Source organism: Thermobia domestica, chromosome 6, assembly GCF_964235325.1.
Source record: "Thermobia domestica chromosome 6, izTheDome1.hap1.1, whole genome shotgun sequence".
Lineage (NCBI taxonomy): Eukaryota > Metazoa > Arthropoda > Insecta > Zygentoma > Lepismatidae > Thermobia > Thermobia domestica.
The window spans coordinates 21,754,613-21,774,678 of record NC_137459.1 but is presented as its reverse complement, the minus strand read 5'-3'; the positions used below and the strand labels follow the sequence as shown (position 1 = coordinate 21,774,678).

Sequence of the window (20,066 nt, the reverse complement as noted above, 5' to 3'; positions counted from 1 at the left end):
GAACAAAAGAGCACAGATTGCGTAGCAAACGAAATATTTATTGGATCACACTGCAAATGTTCTTATGAGCTTCCATAGAAAGCGTACCAATTAAAAACTAAAAAACCAATCAAGAAATGTACAAGCAAACAGAAGTAGTACACGCGTTAAGTATTTTTGTGACAATGTACTTTTTTATGATACAATTTTTAAATTCTGTTTTATTGTAAGAGAATTTGGAATGCATGATTTATTTTTTACTAAGATGTTGTTCACTACTGATGAAAGTTTGTTCATGAAATATCTGTTAATGATATTTTTAACTTCTACTTTGATACTCATTTATATTCTGACTGATAAAATTAAATGTGTTTTGTATTAGTAAAACTTTTCATTTTTCTAATTTACTTGTGGTGATACTTTGAAATTGTTTTACGTATGAAGAATGTATTTACATTATACAAAATAAAAAATGCAAGTTTAAAAACGAAAATGCAATTTTCAAAAAACAAAATGCAGAAACGTAAACTAAAAATGTAAAAGCAAAATGAAAATGTAACTTCAAGTTAAAAATGCAAGTTTAAAAACGAAAATGTAATTTTCAAAATAAAAAATGAAAGTTTAAAAAACGAAAATGTAATTTTCAAAATAAAAAATGAAAGTTTAAAAACGAAAATGTAATTTTCAAAATTAAAAATGCAACTTGCGAAAATAAAAATGTAATTTTCAAAATAAAAATACAAGTTTAAACGCGAAAATTCAATTTGTAAAAGGAAAAAATTCAAAAATCCAAAATTAAAATGTAAGTTCTAAAATGAAAAATGTAATTTTCAAAATAAAAAATGAAAATTTAAAAACGAAAATTTATTCTCAATATAAAAATGAAAGTTTAAAAACGAAAATGTAATTTTCAAAATTAAAATTGCAAGTTGTAAAATGAAAAATGTAATTTCAAATTACAAAATGCGAGTTTAAAAAATGAAAATGCAATTTTCAAAAACACATAATGCAAAATGTAAAGCTGAAAATGCAATTGCAAAATTAAAAGTGCAACATTGAAAAAATAAAAATGTTTTAGAAAAACTAAAAACGCATTTCTGCACACGTTCATGAAACTATGTTAAATGTAAAATGTAAAATTCAATTCTTCATAATTACGTTATTTTTTTGTAATTTAACTTCGTAGTTATTCTTTATATTTATTTTTCATTATATTAAAATATTGTAGTTTCTTTACTAATTCATCTATGTACGTAACGAAACATTTTTATTTATGCTTACTGATAAGTTTTTAAACTAACAAAAATGTATAAACACTTTCCGCCTCTGGGTTGACAGTTGAGTATCAGTAAATGACGAAACACATGAATGCTCTAAGAATAAAGAAAGACAATATTACTTTACGTGAAAAATTATATTTCCGTATAAAATTTTGAAAAAATGTGTTTTACTAAAGTATATCTTGGAAACTAATCGGTATGTAATGAAAAAATTTGTAAACATTAAATGCATACTGTCGAAAATCTTGGTATGTGTTTAACTCAAACATGAGATGTAATGAAAATATATGATGTTATTAGAAATTGTATATTTAAAATTAATTTGCACGTAATGAAAGTATAAGACGCACGCATTTAACTATGCTACAAAAATATTTAAGTTACGTTAACAAAACTGCATGCTGAAATTTATTTAAGCGTGACAAAACTTGAAATCAGAAAAAAGTTTAAATGATGTTAACAAAGCTGCATGTTGAAAAACTTACATGTATATTGTAAACAAACATAAAATCAAAGAAAAGATGTATGGAAGAAGAAAACAAGCACAAAATATATTAGATGTCAAAAAACTGTGCATGTTGTAATTGGGAACATGTTACAAAGTTTGTTTGGCAAAAAACGCATGGTGTCAAAAAATAACGGATACAAAAAATAATTCTTTCAAAAAGTAATCCGCATGCTACAAACTTTGTTACAAAAAGTATTGCATGTGAAAAAATAAAAGATATTGCAAATTAAAAATGTGTAGTATGAAAAAATTCTTAAGCATAAACTTTATTACGCAAGACGTCAATGATACTTTACTTCTCTGAACTTCGTTACTTTGGAATTCTGTATTCCCTTGCAACTTGTACTTAGTAGCTGCTTGCATTGAAAATTATCTCCAATTAGCTGCCCGAAACAAAGAAGCTAAGTTACAGTTGTCATTTATTTTTCAAATCATTTTTATACGAATGTTTGTTACAGAAACTCCTAAGGGGAGCTATCTTGCGATCATATTAAAATTTTTCTAAGCTCCTAAGACCAGCTATTCTACAAATATTTATCAATTTCACTTTTTAGGAAGCTCATTTTATTTATTGACTCGTATGCCAAGCATACTAGTTGTTAAAAAACGCTGCCAATCTACACATATTTTAATCAAAATAACTCAACCTAACTTAAGCTAGTTTTTTCTATTTTTACTTTGTCTTTAAACGTTCCTTTCTTAGGTGTTTTACTATTTCTACTTGGTCTATACATGTTCCTTTTTTAAATGTTTGACTATTTCTACTTGATCTTTAAATGTTCCTTTCTTATTTTTGTTATTTCAGATCTTTTTAACCTTTCTTAATTTTTTAGATCGCTTCCATAGGAATTATAGTTGGTTCGCTTCTTGTAGAAACTCTACTTATGTATTCTATGGTTTCGTTTGGAAACTCGTTGTTAAATTTTTTGTGTGAGTGTACGAAACAACTCGATGAACAATCTCTTAATTTAATTATTTACCAATTTGCTTCTTCCGGGAGCTCTGTCTATTTATCGGAAATTTCCTTATAAAAACTCGTTCTAAAATTTGATTGTGATTATTTTATTCGTTCGTTTGCTATACAAACTCTTAAGAGCCAATTTCATTTGCGAAAGAAAAATGCTAAAAAAACATACCTTTGTAGAAATCCGCAAATAATATTCTGTTCGTCTAGTAATTTCGGTTTTCACCTATGATAGTTCCACAAAGGATAACCTAAAATATAACAAAATCTGTTAGTACGATATTACATATGTTATAGTAAGAATACCTATGCAGTATCCACTATGTTTACTTATATTATAGACTATCTGATATGTTAGTATACAATATGCTGCCATATGTTTATTCTTGTAAGTCAGAATATGTCTAATGCGTATCTATAATTTAGAGGAATGGTTTGATCACTAACATTATATTAGCTAATTCATGACGTGCAGTTATCCGAAGATATATTTCTGAAGTGAGTATAAGAATGTAACTTACATTTGGTTCTATATAAGAAGAGGTTAGAATGAAGTGTTTTTTCTTCGTAATATATATCTGTGAAAAGGTAAATTGTACTTTCAAATAAGAACACTACAGGAGCAATGTTATATTAGGCTAGAAAAAACAGTAGGGGAATATCAAGAGGAGTCATCCAAACTGTCAATAAAGTATATGTGAGTAGACACAGGAGATGTCAATGGAATGTTTTTAAGTTCAAACTCTACGAGTGTTTCAATGAGAGACTTAAAGGGAACATTCATATAAGTTCAAGACACTTCAAAACAGATTTCATTCGTTCTTACCGCTGGTCTTGTGGCTAGCACGTGTGCCTTTGGTGCACGGGGTCCCCGTGGGGGAATTTTAATTGGTCTATATGTTTTCGTATTCGTGTTCATGTCGTTCAAGCTTAAAAGAAATGATTGTAAAACCTGTATAACCGAGTAGAAAATAAAGACAACTTACTCAGATACGTTCGGTGAATTAGTTAACTTAAAGACAAGAAACAAAGTGTCTAAGACATTTTTAACTTGAAAGGAACTCTTAAAGGTTAGTTCCAATCCCACCAAAGTGACATTTTTCTTTTACCTCTTCTCGAAGTTTCTCTTTGTATTTCTATCGGATTCGAATAAATAGAACTTCGAATAGAGACCACGTTGAATTCATTTATTGAGTAAGCCTAAAATTCTTATAAGATATGGCTATGATTTATTATTATTATTATTATTATTATTATTAGTTAAAGTACGAAGTTTCAAATCAGGCAATGCAGTATTTACGTAAACTAAATAATTTATTTGATAATATTCACTAGCCTACTATACATTTGCGAGTTTTTGCTTTGGGAAATGTAGTGTATACGACATTGAATAGCAAAAATATTACAATAAAAGTATATTATTAAAAATATTGATTAAGTAATTGGAGTTAAACATGCTTTCCAGTAAGAATTATATATAGAGAGGATTTACTTTAAAGTGCGATGCAAACGAATATGCTAGTTTTAATCTGATTAGAAACCGATAACTTACACAATACTATTTACTTCATTAGTTCTATAAACCTTTATGCTTACCGTATTATAATTATCTTTAAAATTATGATTTTGTCATTTCAAAACGTAGAACGAGAAATTAATGTAATGTTCTACCTAGGTATTTGTTAAGGAAACCTTTGAAACAGTGATTTCAGGGCATGACTTGTGGGAGAATTTGATACCGTGTCGACATAAATTCGTGGCCATATCTTCGATCATGCTCAAAGTGGACTAATAATGTTCTATTAATTTTCTCTCATTCATATATTGACCATTACCCGGGGAGAATATTCTAAAATCATCAATGCTTATAATTAGTTTTTCATTACAAATCAAAGGATAATAATGAAATATTGAACATACTTAATATTTTGTTTTCAGTTTTGGCATTTAGATTTGCAATTCATATAATGTTCCCTTCTAATCGAATTTGAGAGAAAAGTAGTTGCCAGAGATTTATTCAAAAAATGTTTTCAGTCCTCTGATGAAAATAAGGAACACACTTTTAAGAAAAAAACAAAACGAATATTTCCTACAGGGTTTGAACACATAAACTTATGATTGATAGTCCATTGACCCAAACCGCTCGACCAGTTCGTACGTCTTCATTGAGTCTCTTTAGACTTTTGTGTAAAGTACTTTCCTGCTCCACACTTTCTTTGTTTATGTCGATACCACTATAAGTTTTATGGTGAATATTTGGGCGTTACAGGTCTTGCAATGCATAAAGGTCTTTTTCGTATAAACTACATTCAATTTTACGTCCTAATAACTTATATGCAACAGGTTGAATCTGTGAAATGATTGGGGTTGGAGTGATCGTAAATATTTTCATAGTTAGGAGCCTGGATATGCAAACCCGCTTAACATGGAGATTTACTAATGTGAAATTTGGTACTACAACAAAACATATTACGTTTGCAAATGCAATTTACAAAACAAATAACACGAATAGTGTGACAAGCAGGGAAATCAAACTGTTATATGGTGAGACAGAAGCAAAAATCACAAGCTGAATGTTTAAAGTGTATAGCAAGAAAACAAGCACCCGAGTATGTGACGTAGTGGGTAACGTACTAACCTACCAATCAGCTGATCCATGCTGGAATCTTCATCAAGTTCACTTTTTCTCTTCGTCCAAGGAACAGACATTTCTTGTAGTATTTTTTCTTTTCGTCGAAGGAACAGCCATTAATTATAGTATTAGATTTTCATATATGGTTTCATTCTGTTATATATTTACTTATTCTTGCCTAAGGTAATAATATAAGGCTGAAAGTATGATTTCACCTAGGTAGACCAAAAGTAACGGTATTCTAGATTTCTTTCCATTAATAACATATAAAAATAAGCTTACATCCGAAACTAAATGTACAAGTAATTGAAATGAAAGTAGCAAATTGGTGAGTCACCACCGACCAGAAGAGCAAAGCAAATATAACCTGAGGCGCTTTCCAAGTGCCTGTTGTATCTGTCTTAACTGTGAACTGAACACACCTTTTTTAAACACAGTGTTATCAATGAAATACTGGTCGTGTGAAAACATAAAGAGGAACGAAACAATATTAGTATATTTTGTTTGTTTGTTGAAAAAAGATATCATGTTCACTATTTAATGAGAATATAATTAATAAACTAGTGTTCATACGAGTGGAAAGACACCATATATTCTGGAAGGTCATATTCTATTTGGGAATACTCACTTGAGAATGAAAAGAAACATTTGTGGAATCAACCCTATTGAGATTGCTTCCTGACACTGGCGCAAATCCCGATGGGGTTGAGGGGGATATGTCCACTCCAATCTTGGAACAGGGGGAACTGTCCGACCAATAATCCAATTTGAAATGTGTTTTTTGTGGAAAATTGATGAATTGTGTCCGATTGCCACAAAGGAAAGTAAGATGAAATTGATGTCCTTTCAGAATAAGTCTCAAATCTGCCCGCCTCCCAATGTTGAAGACAGCTCTGCCCCATGATCCTCTACAGGATTGTTTTTCAACCTCACAAAAATTTTGAGCATCGGTTAAAAAAAGAACGCGGTCTTACTTTTCCCCCCAATGTTGAAGACAGATTTGCGAGGCTGGTTTTTGATGGGAGTTTATTTAGTTTAGAATCCCAATTGAAGTTGTAGAACCACGTCTCATATAGTCTCGGGTTGAAAGGGATATTACACTCCCAATGAACCAACTGATCAGTCTTAGAATTATCAGTTTGAGAAAAGATGATTAATTTGTGAACAGTGAAAGATTTCTATTAATTTACAAGCCATGCGTGGAGGAATTTCCAGGTAATTCAAAATAGACTAAAGTCACAAATCTGCGTACAGAAGTTGATCGCTCGCTGAACTATTGTCACCCATAGAATAATTAAACTTGATTTTTAGCTTCCTAAAATTGTCCTTCTTGGTTCCTAATACGGGCTCAAAAGACCCGTAAATATATTCTAAAAATAAAAAATAGAATACACAATTCGTTTGAAAACATAGCAATCTTTGAATGTCAGACACGAACTAGTTGAAATGCTCATTCTTCGAACGAGAATAAGTTTATGGAAGTATTATTTGCGAAATATTCAAACCTCTTCCCCAATAGAATAGCATATCAGTCGAACTGAAATAAAAAAGATCAAAGTGAATCCAACTGCTAAATATCTTCTAAATTTATTGCAAACACCTAAAATACTTACTCACTTTGGGCAGTTTATGAACACAAAATGGGAAATTTAGATATTATAGCAGTTGCCTTGCTTTCTTTGCAAGAATTGGAATTTCCTAAAAGAATGGACCCTGTTGTCACAGATTTGTAAGTAGGAGTTTAAATGCCGAGTTTCATCTTCCTATGATGAGAGATTCTTCAGAAACTCTATTTTGGAGTATATTTTAATACCCATTTCTTCGCTTAGAACATGTATGAAAGTAACATGAGAAACACCCAGCCAAAGTAAAAAGGGGGAAAAGAAGATTTTGGTAAATGAACTTCGTGGCCATCCTTCGCGGAGCAATAGTGCACATTTAAAGTGTTAATATTACAAACTGGAGGAGCGCACTAGCCAGAAATAATGGGGAAAAGCGTCTTAAATATTTCAACTCGTTTCATGTATGACACGACTCGAAAAGTTATCAAGCGACAGCGTGGCAGAGTTAGGAGGATGCTCGACTCCCGTGCATAGGGTCCTGGGTTTGATTCCTGCTCGAGTCAATTTTTTGTTTTGTGCTTTAACCAATAAAGTAGACATTTGTAACTACAAGCAAAATTTTAATTCATCATGTTAATAATAGGTCTACATAAAACAATACAAATGTTCAAATCAGTTGTAAAAAACTTTGAATATTTCATGTTAACGAGCAATAAAATGTAACCTATTCCGCGTTGTATATTGATGCCACGGGTTATATTATGGTTCGCACAGTCGTAGTGTAAAAATGTTCTTGACGTTTCGTGACGTTCTGTGAAGAGTTTGCGAATTGACCGGACTTTTGCTTGGGGGAATGGATTGTGTTTCAGACGACAATAGCATGGCGAGCCAGAGGTGACATTTACGGCGTGCAGGACGGGCAATGCTCCTCGAGAGTTTGAGGAATAAATATACTTTAATCGATTGTCTACTAATATACTAGTACAAAACGTGAAAGTCTTATGTCGGTAGTGCTCTTGCCTTCCTCAAGCGAAGTCTGAAATGACGCCACTGGTTATAGCAAACATCCAGTATTACCAAAGGGAATTTCTCCTTCATCCCCCTGTAATTCGCACACTGTCCACAGATATAGACAGGAAGCGTCTAGAACATTTTTACACAACGACTGTGCTATCCATTATATAACTCTTGATATCAACATACAACGCAGAATAGGTTACATTTTATTGCTAGTTAACAAGCAACATTGAAAGATTTTACAATTGATTTGAAAATTTCTATTGCTTTTGTATTATAAGCATATGGTGAATTAATATTTTATGACTACCTTATTAGTTAAAGCAAAAAAAAAAAGTTGACTTGAGCGGGAATCCAACTTGGGATCCTTTGCACGGGGGTCGTAGATGCTCTGTCAAGTCGTCACTTGATAACTTTACTCATCGTATCATATATGCGCGAGTAGGAATTTTTAAGACGCTTTTTCTCCACTATTTCTGGCTATTGTTCTGTCCCAGTTTGTAATATTAACACTTTGAATGTGCAGTACTACCTCGAGTAGGATGGACCCGAAGTTCATTTACCAAAGTCTGCTTTCCCCTTGTAAGAAATGGTCACCTGGGTTCCCCTGCAAACTTGAACACTATTTAGAGAATGATCAACTATTCCTAAATGAAAAAAAAAATCAGGTGGAAATACACATGAGGAGAAGTTATGGATTGGAGGGAAGTCTAGTAACCAAACCCAATAAGAAACAAATATTAATGTAGCCGCAATCAGTCAGCATCAATTGAGAGTGCAACTAAACACTTCAGACACGTGTAAGAAATGGTCGATCCGTTGGGATAAATAATCTGTTAATCATGCCTTAAAACCTTATAAATAGTTACGTTTTTTTTTCGTTTGGTCGCATTACATTCTGTTTTTCAATGACTTCCAATGCTAAACTTAAATCCCCTATTAGATTCACTCCTCGTGTTCACTTCCACCTGAAATGTTATATTTAGCCATAGTTGACCATCCTCTAAATTGTATCGAAGTTTTATCAATTTTCCAGTGGACATCAGCTAACCATTTTATTCAAAATACTAAATGTATTCAAGTATTCATTTCAAACGGTTCATTCGATTTCCGTGATAATCGGACAGACAATCAGGATATCACGTTTACATATTTACTACGTATTTAGAACTTGGCCCGTTTTCCCCTCAAAAGCGGATTTTTAAGGACAACAGAAGATGGACTGACATATTTTAAAATAAGATGTTACTGTCCATCTCTTCCTCTTATGATATATATGTTAATGAATTATAGAAAAAGACTGGAACTAATGCTAAATACGTTATGATAAGACACAACCTCGATGTCTTCATTCTTAAATATTGAGCAAAAATGATACAAATTGTCACTATTCTCCACTCAGTGCCGAAATTTCTAAACACGGTCGGACATGTGTACACTCGTTTCAAATAAGGTTTTTATATATCAAGTTTCATCTCACAAACGTTAGTTATTCTATTTTTGGCATAAATTTTTAACCCCCCTCTCCTCTGTTAGGATACGAATTTCAATAAGAATGGCGTGAGAACAACCCAGTCCGAGATAGGTATTAACTATATTAATAAAATTCATTTCAAACGGTTCAATCATTTTTTGTTATGACAGAAATTTATTTTTCATTTATATACTATGTAGATATAGATTAATAGTATTGTTATTTATATATTTAAGCTCCCTATTGATACAAAAAATGAGGTGTTATGTTTAATGTTTAACAATACCTAGCATTTTTCCATGTTATCAACAGTCAAGTAGCAAATTTTGTGTGTAATATTTATATTTCATTAAATTTAAAGTGTCACGCTAGTAGCAAATTAAGCATGAATGTTAAAACATTGTTCAGTTTCATTTCTCAAAAGATTTTCTTTCCTCTCTATTTGTTATTTTGTCATTAGATTACAAAACACTGGCACCTGACTTTTACATGTATAGTATTAAACATTTTTCCTATATACTTTTCTCAACGTTTAAGTCCTTCAGGTTAAAGGAGAAGGGTGATTAATGAAAATAAATTCCAGTGAAAGTAAAATTTTAATTCACCCTTTACCGGAATGGAACACAAGACTACAAGAACCAAAAGTGCACGCGCTAGCTACTAGACCAGCAGGAAGCATGTAAGTTTTACTAACAATATCATACAAATTCTCCGTGTGTATGACGACATTTTGTCGTCCCCATTTCTGTACCGATTATACCGGGACACGAGTGTGACTACTTTCAGGTCATGAAATTCTTAACCAGTTTCGTCACTGCTTCCCAATACCAGTATAACAATGGGGTCTGTTCCAACCGCAATGGTTAAGCACTGACTGTGATCAGATACTTTTTTGTCTATAAACGGAGTTCGATTCTCGGTGGGAGCTCATGTGTTTCGGATCCCACGTTAAGCTGTAAGTTCATGTCTCATACAGCCTCGCTGCTGACTGGATCGTTAAAATCAAATCAACTGCATCAGCTAATAACAGACATTTTAGAAAGAACTCTGCAGACCATTTTCTTCATCATAAACTTTTTTTCGTACCAAACAGAACAAACATATATGTATCACAAGCATTCTGTACAAACTTCCACCAAGAATAGGTTCTAGCAGGCAAAGTAGGCTATTTTTGGCATTATTCAATTTGGTCAGTTGCTACATTTTCTAATGAAATGTTGACGTTACATGTTCTCCCTGAAATATATTGAAAGAAAAAATCTTTTGACCAAAAATCCGGCGCCCGATAATTTAATTAAAATAAAAACTGGAAAACAGGAGCTGGTTCAGTGAGATACTCCCCATATTTATCGCTAGTTTAGTTAGTTTGTAACGACAATATTATAACCATGGGACGTCAAACTTGTGTTGCATTCTTCAAGGTTTAAAGTTCTTAACACATTTTAGATTCTATGGAGAATCAAATTCGTGGTGTATATTTCAAGTTGAAGTTTCCATATCTATTCATGAAACTTGGATTTCAGTATATAAAGGCAAATATTTTTGCTAACTTCAAATACCCTGCATTTCATTGCAGTTTATTATAAACCATTGCTTACTTCTATTATAGAATTGTTCATAATATTTGTCATATTATCTTCGACAATTTCAAGTATATTTTTTTTCATTTCTTTATATAACAAAATGTAATGCCATAGTGACATTTTGCACTATAATCTCTGTTTCGATAAGAACTAAAGGTGAGTATTTTATATCTAAACTAAAAGTAAAATTAATATATTTAGTTCCAGAATTAAAGATGATGGAAGCCAATGTGCTGACCCCACACTAAACAACTGAAATCAATCTTCTTGACCGTAGCTAATTACGGATTACAATTGAAGATAATTCAATTTATTTTTGAGCTGTAAAATTATTCATAGCTTTTATTAATAGTAAAATCTAGAACAGTTTTACGCTTGTAAAATTCTACTTCATCTTGTTTGCTTGACAATAAATATATAAATAAATACTTGCAGAATATCGAATCACCATACCATAAACCATATTTTTCCTTTGTACTGAAGTCCTACGACCTGATAATAATAAAAAAGTAGTAGGACGAAGATTCGAACACGGGTCGCGGGAGTAGGAGTTCTACAGCGATCCAACAAGCTACGGAACAAGATACACAAGTCACCCACTCTATAAATATATGACAATACCCGTAAGCTTCACCTTGTGAAAGGACATTTTTTTTTTCCTTTTTATTAAGTTTTACGATATTTCTGTAGTATCTTGCGTTAACTGCAGAGAGAGAGAGAGATCATGCAGTTATCGATTTGGTTACAGATTGAGATTATGAAATCCTTAAAACATTTAATTATATCGCGAGGTGACAGCAAGGAATGTGTATCGATTTCTTTCTCATAGTAAGGGGCAAAAGATGCTATCCCGCGGAAAAGATGCAAAAATTTATGTGACAGGTGTATAGTGCAAAACTCAACATCTTACAAGGTACAGTACATTCGCGAAGTGTCCTCGGGGGATTCTTGTAAAATTGATTCAAATGCCAAATTCTCCGCGGCCCAATGTGTATTGTACTAATTTTAGCGTCCCATAAGGGTAATTTGCATATTTATGGGCCTTCATACATCCGGAATTCAATCATCCATTACTATAACACTTGGACACAAAATGGTTTTAATTTCTTTAGATGTAACTGAACATGAATGTGTGCATATGAAAAACAAATTGGATCAAGTATTACTTCTTTGACACATGTTATCCACCCTGGTCGCCATCTTGGATCCGCCAAGTTAAATCCAAGATGGCGGGCCGGGGTAGGTAAAATGTGTCAGAACAGAAACATTGTCATTAAATATGTCGAAAAGCTTTATTCTCTAGTTTTCTTTCTTAATTAGGAAAGATACTCTGTTGCATGAGGATACATTATCAGTGATTGAAGAGTGAATAGGCTGCATGCGCTAATAATATACAACTGTATTCAGACATATTTTAACGTGTGATTAGTATCGTATTAAGAGTTTGACTAACGAATGACGCTGAGTTTATTATCTGAAAACACATTGGTTATGTTATCTTCGTGGCGGACAATATCATGTCCGTGGATATTCTCCATCTTAAACGATCGAGAACGACCACCACCCATCTAAATGATCAAAAATCTTAATTTCTGAGAAAAACTTCCTTCTTAGGGTATAAGTCGAAAAATCGTACACTGCTACCCACTGTAAATTTCCGAGGAAATATGGTACAAATAATCAAAGAGTTATTTTTGACTTACAATTTTATATATTTTTTTAAGACAAGTGTTGTTTACATGATTATTTTCTTCACATGTCTACGACTCCATTGCTATAAAAGACAATTACCAATCAAGGAAATCTGTCACCATTAAGATAACTTTTATACTTTCATTGTGCATGTCATTAAACAAACTAACCTGGTCCCAAACGGAAAATAGAAGCGATGAAGAGAATCTGAAAACTGAAGAAGTTTGTTGAGTGTTAATTCCTGCCCAATTGATGAAATTCTTACAAAGCCTACTATATAAGAACAAGAGTCTAAATAATAATAATTTTCAACCAAGAAAAATCTATGTATGTTTTAATTTTATCCACATTTTCACTAACTTAGAATACAATGAAATTATTATTGCACAAGCCATATAGTTCCAGCATATTTCTTCGAAATGAAACGTTATTCTTTCGTAGTTTCGAACAATAATATTTACAAATAACAGAATCATCATAATTTCCTACTTATCAAAAATAATATAAGGAACTAGTTGACACACACATATATACAAATGCTGTAAAAAAAAATAGCTGTAGCTTATCAGTAATTTTGATCATAGCGTGGAATGGTATAAACGTATCGTTGCAAATTTTTATTAAACTAAATACATTTACACATTTAACATTCATAGCCACCTATGAATTATCCAGAAAACATTAATTACGAAAGATAATTTAATCCATGTCCTTTTCATAAACTTAAAAGTTACTAAAATCTACCACAAATAAAGGAGATCATTTTGTGTGTGTGAATTATGATTTTTAGTCCTTGGAAACTTCCAACAACAAAACATTAAGCACAACACAATAGTGACAGGATTGAGAACAGGAGTCGCTAAAATAAGCAAGATTATGATAAAATTAAAAATGAATTAACGTACTCGCCATTATTCATATGATCAAATACTTCATATTAACTCATTTCCACATCGTACAATTATCCTGCATTACATATAATGGATATGGGACAATACAAGTGTATCCAGTCTTGCCACCGACAATTCGACTAATCGTAAGATTGATTCTACAGGGCGTTTCAAAGCAACACCGGCAATGTTTGGGAGGTGATTCCTGAGATCAAGATAAGACAAAAAGTATAGACCAACCTGAGTGCACAAATGCTTCCTTTCGGAGTTACAGGTTATCGAAAACATGGAAAGATGAACTTTAAAGGTCCATAGCTCTAAAAGTATGGGACCTACCGTAGTGGGGTCAAAACTTTATTTAGGAACTAGTATGTATCTCATCCAAATATCAAAGTGTCACAATAATGCGGTACTTCCGAAACAATTTTTATAAAGAGAATTGGTAAGTAGTTCAAAGTAAATGCCCGTAGCCAAACTACCTCTAAAAGAAATTGTTGTTTGAGTACCTTAGGATTCTGAAACATGGATTTTTGGATAGCGCACATATTAGTTCCTAAGTGAAGTCTTGACCCAACTACGGTAGGCCCCATAGTTTTAGAGCTATGGACCTTTAAAGTTTATTTTTTCACGTTGTCGGTAGCGTATAACTTCGAAATGAAGCATTTGTGCACCCAGATTTGTCTATACTTTTTGTCTTATTTTGATGTCAGGAATCACCTCCCAAATGTTGTCGTTGTTGTTTTGGAACACCCTGTATAATATACTCTACATCATATTTAGATAACCTAATTCTTTCTTTTTTAAAAAAAAAAAGAACAGATATAACAATTTTCACCAATGTATTCTATTTTTTTTCTTCATTTTTAACAAAAACCTCTTGCCTAGGAACGGGCACCAGGTATTTTGAACATTTTAAAGTTAAGTTTACTTCTTTCACAGTTCACTTGTTATTCCTTTTTCCTTTACATCTACAATTGACGAAAGAGCAGAAATACTTACTCGGGTGAATCCAATTGAAACTAAATTACATTTATAATTCATTATTTCAACTTAAAAGAAGTTTGTTTCTCAATCTGTTGTTACAAGTCCAATCACTTTATAATTTCTAGCTTTTCGCATTGTATCATCAAAACACATCAAGACATTTTGTAGTTTCTCAGTACAACCAACACACGCAAATATTTCTTCTACATCATGAAAATTTACCTAATTGAAGCATGACACAACATTAGCATTGAACGCAAGTTCCAAACCCGATTCCTTCAATCCAATGGTTCTCAACCTTTCTTGACTCATGACACTTTACTGAAAGCCCTCGCCATTGCGACAGACTTGACTTTTTATTAATAGTAGTATCAATTATAGTAGTGCAAGGCTGTTTCTACAAAGTACTGAATCTATGCAGTACTGAGCATTGCTGCTGCCGCCGGGGGTGTTGATTGGTACAGTCTGTCCCAAAACTGATGCTGACTAATCATTAAAATGATTTGAAATTTTTGAATTTTTAGTCTCACGACTATGCCGACTAGGCTAAAGGAGACGGTGATGAGAAATGAATGAAATGGTGGAATGAAGAAAGTGGGAGGAAACGGGACAACCCCGAGGAAACCCACGCACACGGTGTTTGTCCACCACAAAGTTCACTTGGCGGGAGCAGGGTTTGAACCCGCGACCCCATGCACCAGAGGTGAACGACAAATTATTAAATGCTTTGTGACTTAAATTTTAAAATTTGGCAACACACCGTTCGGGAACCACTACTTTAATCGTTTATTATAACAAGCCACTAGCTACGGCAAATTACAGACGGAATATCATGACTGATACAGATAATCAATTATTATTTGCGAGTTAAGTTTTATCTTTTATCCAAAACCATTGTTGTTTGCGTGATCGTCTCTGAAAAAAAAAAGTTACAAAAAGGAAAACAAAAGCTGATATCCGTTCTTGACAAAGAAAAACATCCGAACATTTTGAACTCACAGATATTTATTTCCTTTTCCTCCCACATTTTCCTTCTACCACCAATCGGAAAACGACCATTAGGAAGACCTAGGCGCAGATGAAAAGACAATATTAAGATGGATCTCGCAGAGATTGGAATACAAAGTAGAAACTGGATCCAATTGGCTAAGGATAGAAGTCAGTGGGGAGCTTTTGTGAACGCGGCATTGAACCTCCGGGTTCCATAGGCCATAGAGTTAGTTAGTTAGTTAGTTTTTCTTTCTACCAATTCTTCCATCGTTATTCACTTGCTTTAATCACCCGTCTCCCTTAACCTAAAGGACATAATCGTAGGACGTTAAACTCAAAGGTTTCATTTTATTTCACGGATATTTATACTGTGACTCCTATGCCTGCAATCGTGATAATATATTGTGCGGTTTCATCCCAGTATTACTATACTGTTTTATTTTATTAGAGATTTTTTTCTTTCTGATGATAGTGATCTATTCTGTGGTCAAAGCAAGTACACTTGTTATACCTACAGTGTAATTTAGAAGCACTTTCAAAATTTATTTGACAGTCAGACGTTGAAGTTTACACGTACGACTGGCACGATTTGTTTCGAAGCTCCCGTATGACTATTTACTTTGCATCTACAATATATTTAGAAACAGTTCTACAGGCTTTAGGTACAGTCTTCAAAGAAATAGCTACCCGCCTCTATTTCAAAGGCTTCAAAACGCACAATTGCAGCAACAATATTTCAAACAGTATGGCTTATAATAAAATGTGTACACACGCTTTTATCTCGTACCAATTCTTCTATCAATGAGACTACACAGTTTTCAAAAGTGATACGGCTCGCCGTGTTTTATTAACTACGATTGTACACCCCAAAAAAAGGTGCATACCAACCGCATATAAGTACCGTAAATACTCGAATCTAAGACGTACCTCCATTTCTAAACTTCAAAAGTTGTGCCATTTTTTTTTTATTCAATTCTAAGACGCATCGTGGATATTTTATGAAAGAACTCAGAATTTGACAGTACAAATTAAATCATACGGGTTTATTTGTTCAAATTAAACATTTAAATGTCAAGATTAAGAAAAAGAAAAAAATACTGTCTTACAATTTTACTTAGAGCGTGAACAGAGGACATCCTGCTTAAGAACTTTCACTGTCTGAACAGGAACTTTCTTTATCACTGTATGCGATTTTAAAACTTAAGATGTACCCCCCCGCTCCCCATTTTATACCTGAAATTTTGGCAGAAAAACTGCGTCTTAGATTCGAGTATATACGGTAATTAATTTTAACCGTTTTTTTTTTCATAACGAATCCATGAAATGAAAGAAACTAAAATATCATATAAAACTATGCACATTTCAAGCAGATAAACTATTTCATCATCATCATTATCGCCTAGTTAATCAAAAATATAATTAAATAATCCAACATATTCGGAGCTTATTTTCTAACTTGTTCCTGAATGAAAAAAAAAAAGAATATAATACGAAAACATATCACCCTGTGAGTAACATTAGTTCTTAATAGTACATAGTCTGGCAGATGGCGCTACCTGCCAGATGGCAACAGTTGGCGCTAGCTTAACGGCAATTTGTAGATTTAAAAGTATTGTCACGATTTAATTGCAACTATATTTTTTGAATTTAATTATTTGAAAATAGACAATGATGTACAGACGACGGACATGTTTTACTGTTTACTAGTAGAAGAAGTAAACAATTATAATTTTTATTTAACCATGATACTAACCTATAGTATACAAAAGGCCGACAACTTGGGCGCAACAACTGGTGACATTAAAAAAAAGATATGACTTTCGGCAATTTAAATCGTCAGTTCCTCTATATACAGAGTTATTTCAATATTCATATATGCTCCAAGGCTTCTTTGGTCAACAACATATACCCTCTCTTAAACTAACCTTCACATAAATTTAACATACAATGTAATAACAAAAATAATGAAGTATATAACATATTGATTACAAACATATGCCTGTAGTAGTAACACTATGTTTTTTACATATATCTTCAGCAGTAATAGGCTCATTTGAGTACAGCTTTCTTTGACATAGAGAAAACATTCCTCTGCAAGCTACCACGACTTTACCAAACTAATTCATTACCTCAGAAGTTACTGAATAAATAATAATAATAATAATAATAATAACCAGTTCCTAAGCACTTATACTGGCGACAGCACAAAGTAGAATTTATTTCATGAGAAATATATGTGGTACACATATTCCTGGAGCGGAGGGGGTTTTAAGTTTAGCAGAGAGGCTGTTTAAGACGTAGACCTATAGCTTAACGTGGAATCCAAACGAGCCCATATTCGTATAAACTATTACTCCGAACTAGTAAAATGACAAAATCGAACTGCCGAGACGTAATTTAACAAGTCAAAACCCCAGACTCCAAATTTTTCTTGTATTATGTAATTATTCACAGACTTTCCTATTTTGAAACGTGTGAATTAAGGAAAAAAATAATAATTTTAAAGCATGCACCTCAATATTAGTCATTTTCCCCTACTCCTTGGTACAATGTGTCCTATATTACTATGAAGTCTTAAAAAAAATTTGCTTTATATGTTTTTATTTTTAGGATACTTTGAAGTAATGGAGTGTTCCTTCTTCTATTCATTTCTTCGAACATTGTACTCGTAGAGCTGGAATGCAGACTGTTTTCTTCAGTGTGGAGTTGGAATTAACGCACAATACACTCAACCACACAACTCGATTAGTTTAGACACATTTTCGGTTCATACTTATATCTTCCCCTCATTGTAAACTTTCATATTGACCGCAGGTTTCCGTAACAACCATTAAAATTAACAAATAGTTAAAAACGATTTTGCGTGTTATTTTCAAATAAAAGTCACAGTTTCAAAGACAACAGTTACATTTGTTATGTGATATTGTTGACCATAACTGGACAATTCATCTAAAAGTCTTTAAAATTTTACAAAACTGTCAAACAATCGTTAACTTTCTTTAACGAATATTCGTGACAGTGTAGTGAATTCGATATTTCCTAATACCACTGACATTATATTGTTTCTGTGAAATAGCACTGGAATAACGTAATAAGCAGTCTTTTCACATAAAAGAAGCTCGTCCTATGAAACTGAAAATATCATCTAAAGATCATGTTTTTTCATCGGTCGATAGGATTAAGATTTATGAAACGTCATGAAAATACAGAAAAAGAAAACTAGCAATGCTACATCTTTAAAAACTAATTCATATCACGTACACTCTAGGAAAGTACATGAAAATGAAAATTTTCGAAAATTCTTTAACAGAATACGTAGAGAAAAACAAAAATTCCAACAGGGTCTATCGATTATTGCTCAATTAGAACGAATGAATGAACAAAATAGTAAACATATGTTGTCAAAGAACCGCCATGATGGATCACGTGTGGAACACATACACTAAAAGTAAAAACAATAAACATAGAAATAACATAGCCCAAAATAAAGTGATAAAACAAACAAACAAAAAAAAAAAAGCATTAAACTTAATGCATATAGATCATTTCAAGAATTCACAGAACCTTCTGTCATACAGATTATACAGATTGATACCATCAATAAATCATTTATCGCATTATACTACTATTATCGCACACCTACTTTTCATTGCAATCTCAACATATAATGCTCTTGGCATACGATAACACCAAGAGTAAAAAAGTATATCTGTGTGTCTATGCACATAATAGTTGACAATTATTCACAATTTATCTTCAAAATGTACAAGTGATCAGGTACTCCATTAACTTGTCTGTATCAAAATCATTTACATGTCTACAAATTGACGTGTCATTTATTATTATTATTGTTATTTGTTTTTGTTTTTTTAAAGAAAAAAAAAGATATGAGCGAACCTTTCGAACCTGATACCTTTGTAACATAAACAAGTGTTAACCCATCATATAAACTTTAATGAAAATATTTCTGAAATCACAAAGATCAGTCAGTTTTTCCTTTTCGTGTTTTCGAGATATTCGATTCTCTTTTGGCTTTTTTCTTCTTTTCCTTTTCCTGTGCTTCTAGGGCCTTCGCTAATTTCCATGATAACAACAAAGACAACAGAAAGAATGGAGAAAGACCTAATAAAACATAATATAAGAATTCTCCTGGATTCTGTGCCGCCCAAATGATGAAGTTATTAAACCATCCTTCCCAGGTGGAAGAGTCCACATTCAGAGGAGCTTTCTTTGGCTCGCTGCTACTGTTTTCATCCTCCATTCCAACTCACTGTCTGCAAAAAGGAAAGAATTACTTATTGTTTTTCTGGAATGCTCGGAAAGAAATGCATAAAAAACATGTATAAATGCATAAAAAATATGCTATAATGTCAATGTTAGTTTATAATAATATATATATATTCTAATAACACCTAATAAGAAATTATATTCGAAAATACACAGAAATGAAATAAAAGGGAAAAATATTTTACAAATCTAAGATAGAATATCGTTATTGATCACTGGTTTTA

The 20,066-nt window shown here is 32.4% G+C and overlaps 1 long non-coding RNA gene across 1 annotated transcript in view; it reads right to left on the bottom strand.

The window, feature by feature from the left end:
• Positions 1 to 12,687: 12,687 nt before the first annotated feature.
• LOC145687879 (uncharacterized) overlaps positions 12,688 to 20,066 on the bottom strand; it is an 88,354-nt gene continuing 80,975 nt past the window's right edge. Inside the window, exon 2 of the long non-coding RNA XR_014131804.1 lies at positions 12,688 to 19,829. This is a non-coding gene — a long non-coding RNA (uncharacterized LOC145687879). The remainder of the gene's footprint in view (positions 19,830 to 20,066) is intronic.